Source organism: Bufo bufo, chromosome 5, assembly GCF_905171765.1.
Source record: "Bufo bufo chromosome 5, aBufBuf1.1, whole genome shotgun sequence".
Taxonomy (NCBI): Eukaryota; Metazoa; Chordata; class Amphibia; order Anura; family Bufonidae; genus Bufo; species Bufo bufo.
Window position 1 is genome coordinate 175017371 of NC_053393.1, and position 7106 is coordinate 175024476.

Here is a 7106-nt window from a genome sequence, read left to right on the forward strand (position 1 = left end):
TTCAGTTCAGCAATATTCTTGGGATGTCTGGTGTGAATCGCTTTCTTGAGGTCATGCCACAGCATCTCAATTGGGTTGAGGTCAGGACTCTGACTGGGCCACTCCAGAAGGCGTATTTTCTTCTGTTTAAGCCATTCTGTTGTTAAATAAACTTCTATGCTTTGGGTAGTTGTCCTGTTGCAACACCCATCTTCTGTTGAGCTTCAGCTGGTGGACAGATGGCCTTAAGTTCTCCTGCAAAATGTCTTGATAAACTTGGGAATTCATTTTTCCTTTGATTATAGCAATCCGTCTAGGCCCTGACGCAGCAAAGCAGCCCCAAACCATGATGCCCCCACCACCATACTTCACAGTTGGGATGAGGTTTTGATGTTGGTGTGCTGTGCCTCTTTTTCTCCACACATAGTGTTGTGTGTTTCTTCTAAACAACTCAACTTTGGTTTCATCTGTCCACAGAATATTTTGCCAGTACTGCTGTGGAACATCCAGGTGCTCTTATGCAAACTGTAAACATGCAGCAATGTTTTTTTGGGACAGCAGTGGCTTCCTCTGTGGTATCCTCCCATGAAATCCATTCTTGTTTAGTGTTTTACGTATCGTAGATTCGCTAACAGGGATGTTAGCATATGCCAGAGACTTTTGTAAGTCTTTAGCTGACACTCTAGGATTCTTCTTCACCTCATTGAGCAGTCTGCGCTGTGCTCTTCCAGTCATCTTTACAGGACGGCCACTTCTAGGAAGAGTAGCAGCAGTGCAGAACTTTCTCCATTTATAGACCGTGGACTGATGAACAGCAAGGCTTTTGGAGATACTTTTATAACCCCTTTCAGCTTTATGCAAGTCAACAATTCTTAATCATAGGTCTTCTGAGAGCTCTTTTGTGCGAGGCATCCTTCACATCAGGCAATGCTTCTTGTGAAAAGCAAACCCAGAACTGGTGTTTTTTTTTTAATAGGGCAGGGCAGCTGTAACCACCACCTCCAATCTCATCTCATTGATTGGACTCCAGTTGGCTGACACCTCACTCCAATTAGCTCTTGGAGATGTCATTTGTCTAGGGGTTCACATACCTTTTCCTCCGCACTGTGAATGTTTACATAGTGTGTTCAATAAAAACATTTAATTCTTTGTGTGTTATTAGTTTAAGCAGACTGTGATTGTCTATTGTTGTGACTTAGATGAAGGTCAGTGTCACAGTCATTACCTCTGGCTGTGACCTTCCGTCCTTGCTTGTTCGGCGCTCCTCGCTGAAGTTCTGTTTCTGTGTCATTTGTGGTTCTTTATGGGTTAACTCCCCTGTGTGCCTATTAGGAGTTAATCCTCTGTCTGCTCCATGGGTGTGGTCTCTTTGCTGCACCCATGGAACCTGTATATAAGGCTGAGGTTTCCTCAGTTCTATGTCAGCTCTCCTGGTGTGTGTTGTCTGTCCTGTTCCTGGTTTGTACTCTCTCCCATGCTTCTGACCCATGGGATCTGTGTCTGTCTGCCTGTGCTCTGTGGGGTTTCCTACTTGTTCATTTACGTTCTCTGATGTCCTCTTTCCTGTCTTTCTGATATCTGATCTGCCTGTTATGTTTTAGTTACTTTGTGTTTATTCTGATGTCTGTGTTCAGCAAGCCTTTGCAGCAGAGTGGCATGACAAGGCCATGCAGTTTACTACTGGTGGAGCAAGTCCTTCTCTGCTCATTGCCACTCCTGCTCCCTTGCGTGAACTCCTGTTTGTATTATTAGTTGCCCTGTTTTGTATTCATATGTCTGTGTTCAGCAAGCCTTTTATCACGGTCAGCGTGGCTATCACATACGTGACACAGAGGGAGGGAACGAGGAAGGCCCTGCCCAAGTGAGAGGGAAGATGGTGACCCCTGACTCACCTGGCGGCTGGCACCTGGCTGCCCTGACGTCCCTAGACGGGTTCCTCACCTGTACGCCGATCACGTGCCTAAAGCCCTGGCTTTCCCTGAGCTGAGCCCTAGGTAGTGAACAGGGCAATGGGAACACTAGTCCGCACCACTAACTCTAAGGGAAAACACCAAGGGGAGGACAGACAACACAGACTCAACATATATTCCCAGGTGGGCGACAACAGGAGACAACAATAAGCCAAACAGGGATCCGGAGGGTAGCACACAGGAATGACAACCAGGATTAACCACTCCAGTGGGTCAGTATAGATGTCCAGGCAGGAAGCTCTATAACTGGCAACACGCTCCAGAGTGGACCCTGGCAACTTCCTGCGGCTAAGTCTAACCCTACCATCTAAGGCTCTAGTGATAACCAGGAGTTGCTTAGTTACGCCCCTCTGGAGTATTACTAGACAGTGGCGCAGTGGGGGTTTTCTCCCACTGTGCTGACGGTACATAGAGCTCATGTTTTGTCTGTGCTGCCTTCCCTGTTTTGTTTGTGCAATAAACTCTTATGTGTCTGTACCTGATTTCCGTTTGTTTATTGCATGACGACGCGGTGTTCTCTCCTGGGACCTCCAACTCGTGACAGTCAGATCACATTTTATGACCAATTTGTGCAGAAATCCATATCATTCCAAAAGGTTCGCATACTTTTTCTTGCAACTGTATCCTGAGACCTTGTGTGGCAGTTTTTTTTTTAAGTGGATAAAAGCAGAAATATACTTTTTTTTAGTAATTGGAAAAAAATTGAATTGTCCAAAATACATTATAATCACAAAACCGTCCATAATAGAAGGAGAATAATTAACATAATGGAAGCGCTGTCCCCATGAAATGGCGGAAATAAGCTCCATCTGGCAGAACGCACTGACTATACTGGGATCTGGTTTCAATTATAAAACAACCGCCAATAATTGAACAAAATACAAAACAATATGTGTGGAAACATATAAAAAAAACTCGTAAATAATTAGAGCCACACAAATGACAATACAAGAATACTTCTTTATTAAATCATCCAAAAAGGACATCATATACATAATCATAAGCCATAATGATAAAACCTTGCGAAAAGTGCTATGAAATGGAAGAAAGCCCTCCCCACATAAACTGGAGTCAATAGGGTAAATATGCTGCCCCCAATGGTTGCTGTAATTAACACGGTTTAACACGGGGTTCCAAATACAGTATATACCAACAGGCTAAATGAGCCGTACATAGAAAATCTGTAGAGAAATGAGGAACCGCACTCTGTTTAGAAGTAGTATCACCGGTGCCGATCAAGGGCTTATAAGGCCGTATCCAAATGATAAAAATTTTGAGGCACTCAGTCCGTAAGTTTTGCAATTCAAATGATTTTTCTATTATTATTTTTTCATGTTTTCTGCATCATCCATATGCCCGTGAAAATTAAGGAATAACAGATTATATCTGACCAGACGTTTCGGTCACGGTGGACCTTCATCAGTGGTCATGTTATCTGGAATATACATAATTAAAGTGTTTTTAAATGGATGGCAGAGCATGAAGTTACAAAATAAACAAAATAACATAGAACAATAAATAAAAAAATTACAAGCAAAATTTCATAGCGTTATCACAGCAGAGTGAAAAGATGTCCAGGGGTTGGTGAAGACATATATGTACAAAATCATGGAAAATTCATATATTCATAGCAATCAAATAATTTGTCAAACATGATTATTTAAATGTAGACCGGAGGAAGTATAGGGGGGGGGGGCAAATTATGGAAGAGGGGAAGGAAACATGATTCTATGGGGATTTGAAGCATGATTATATAGATTGCTGTCATCTATGTTAATGGTACAGGAAGCGCATGTAGGGAGGGCGTTCCAGAAAGCACACCAATAAAGTCCATGGGAAATATTAGACATATGGGTATTCACAGATATCAGGTATAGCAGCCGATTGTATATCCCATAGAAGATGTCATGTGGGCATGTAGACATTCACAGATATTCATAGATATTTGCAGTTATGACATACACAGTTATGGCATACCAAGAGCTAGATTATAGATCCCATGGGAAGTGTCATCCAAACATTAAGATATACAGAAATAAGCATAGATGAACATGAATCACATAGTGGCAGCATAGTGGGTCAAAGTAGTTGGAGGATCGAACTTCACAAAGGTAACCTGTGGACAAAGGATTAGAAATAGTTATCTACCTGTATGCTGAATAAAGGTTTGCCTGGGCGCTGGATGCAGGAGTGTATGTGGTTTAAACCGCTGTTTAAATAGCATGCTATCCGGTGATAATGGTCATCTGACCGGAAGTCATGTGTTATGTGGAACGCATGCATGCGTTCCAAAGGGCGGAAGTCTTGGCTAGAGCTGTGGATCATGGTGATTCCGGTCACCTGACCGGATGTAATGAATTGTGGAGTTATTCATCCGTTCCACGCTGTGTCAAGTGGGCGGAGTTAATGCGATTATGCGTTCCACTGCGGGTAGAGCTAGACAAACATTATACCCTACTATATGTGATTTAGATCTATATAATATGCGATAGTGGAATATGGTAGGAGGGGAATGGGATGCGATCTATAAGGGCAATGATGTTGGTCTGGAATGAGGGTTATAATAAAAAGAGGGATGAAACATAATAAAATTATAATATGGAATGAGGATGGATCGTTAAGGAGGTAATTGGGGGAGGTGACAAAAGCCTTTTCTAGGGATATTGAAAGGGAGAGGAGGTAAGGGTGGAGGATGGCCTCATGGGTATGACAGATAACGTGCATAGTATATTAAAGTATTCTGTAAGTTATATCTCCACTACCTATAATATCTATTATGATATGAGGATAACTAAGAGCTAAATACATCATGTTGTGACCTATAAATAACAGTAAATAGCGTAATATTAGGCTATATTGTGGCATATTCTATACGTATGTATATATGTGGTTATTAGGTCACAAGGATATGTAGATAACAATGTCTCGATTAGTCAGAAGGGTGTAGATATAGTCTAGGTAGGGGGAGGGAAAGGGGGGGTGGGAGAGGGGAAGGGGAAAGGGCAGGGGGAAAGGGGGAAAGGGAAGAGGAACATGGGGAGCAGAGGCCAATACATCACCCTCACCCGCTGTGGACAATTTCAGTGCGTCTGTAGAAAAAATGAGAGACACATACAGTGGCGGAAATAATTATTTGACCCCTCACTGATTTTGTAAGTTTGTCCAATGACAAAGAAATGAAAAGTCTCAGAACAGTATCATTTCAATGGTAGGTTTATTGTAACAGTGGCAGATAGCACATCAAAAGGAAAATCGAAAAAATAACTTTAAATAAAAGATAGCAACTGATTTGCATTTCATTGAGTGAAATAAGTATTTGAACCCTCTAACAAAAAAAGACTTAATACTTGGTGGAAAAACCCTTGTTTGCAAGCACAGAGGTCAAACGTTTCTTGTAATTGATGACCAAGTTTGCGCACATTTTAGGTGGAATGTTGGTCCACTCCTCTTTGCAGATCATCTCTAAATCCCTAAGGTTTCGAGGCTGTCTCTGTGCAACTCTGAGCTTGAGCTCCCTCCATAGGTTTTCGATTGGATTAAGGTCCGGAGACTGACTAGGCCACTCCATGACCTTAATGTGCTTCTTCTTGAGCCACTCCTTTGTTGCCTTTGCTGTATGTTTTGGGTCATTGTCGTGCTGGAACACCCATCCACGACCCATTTTCAGTTTCCTGGCAGAGGGAAGGAGGTTGTCGCTCAGGATTTCACGATACATGGCTCCGTCCATTTTCCCGTTTATGCGAATAAGTTGTCCTGTGCCCTTAGCAGAAAAACACCCCCAAAGCAAAATGTTTCCATCCCCATGCTTGACGGTGGGGACGGTGTTTTGGGGGTCATAGGCAGCATTTTTCTTCCTCCAAACACAGCGAGTTGAGTTAATGCCAAAGAGCTCTATTTTGGTCTCATCAGACCACAGCACCCTCTCCCAGTCACTCTCTGAATCATTCAGGTGTTCATTGGCAAACTTCAGACGGGCCTGCACATGTGCCTTCCTGAGCAGGGGGACCTTGCGAGCCCTGCAGGATTTGAATCCATTGCAGTGTAATGTGTTTCCAATGGTTTTCTTGGTGACTGTGGTCCCTGCTAATTTGAGGTCATTAACTAACTCCTCCCGTGTAGTTCTAGGATGCTTTTTCACCTTTCTCAGAACCATTGACACCCCACGAGGTGAGATCTTGCGTGGAGCCCCAGAGCGAGGTCGATTGATGGTCATTTTGTGCTCCTTCCATTTTCGAACAATCGCACCAACAGTTGTCACCTTCTCTCCCAGCTTCTTGCTAATGGTTTTGTAGCCCATTCCAGCCTTGTGCAGGTCTACAATTTTGTCTCTGACATCCTTGGACAGCTCTTTGGTCTTTCCCATGTTGGAGAGTTTGGAGTCTGCTTGATTGATTGATTCTGTGGACAGGTGTCTTTTATACAGGTGACTAGTTAAGACAGGTGTCCTTAATGAGGGTGACTAATTGAGTAGAAGTGTCTAACCACTCTGTGGGAGCCAGAACTCTTAATGGTTGGTAGGGGTTCAAATACTTATTTCACTCAATGAAATGCAAATCAGTTGCTATCTTTTATTTAAAGTTATTTTTTCGATTTTCCTTTTGATGTGCTATCTGCCACTGTTACAATAAACCTACCATTGAAATGATACTGTTCTGAGACTTTTCATTTCTTTGTCATTGGACAAACTTACAAAATCAGTGAGGGGTCAAATAATTATTTCCGCCACTGTATGTTAACATACATCAACATTTTCACAAATTTATAAAGTAATCACATTCGCGATTTAGGCCGTGTGGTGTTAATGTCCCCAGTTTATGGATCCAGAAAGCCTCCCTTTGTCTAAGGAGGAGCGTCCGGTTTCCTCCTCTCCTCGGCTGGTCAATTTGCTCCAAGATTTGAAAACGCAATTGAGAAATCTGGTGTTTTTTTTCAATAAAATGGTGAGGTATAGGTAGGAATGTATGGCCTAGTCTGATTGTGGATTTATGTTTGCTTATCCGGTGTCACGGAACCATGAACCAGACGTACAACAAGAGATAAGTGAAAATAAGAAGGCTTTATTAAAAATAAAGCTGTAAAGCAAAAGTCTAAACGGATGGTGAAACCGAGCAGAGTCTTTGCGAAGCCAGAGGTCAGGAACCAGAAGGGTAGTCAGAC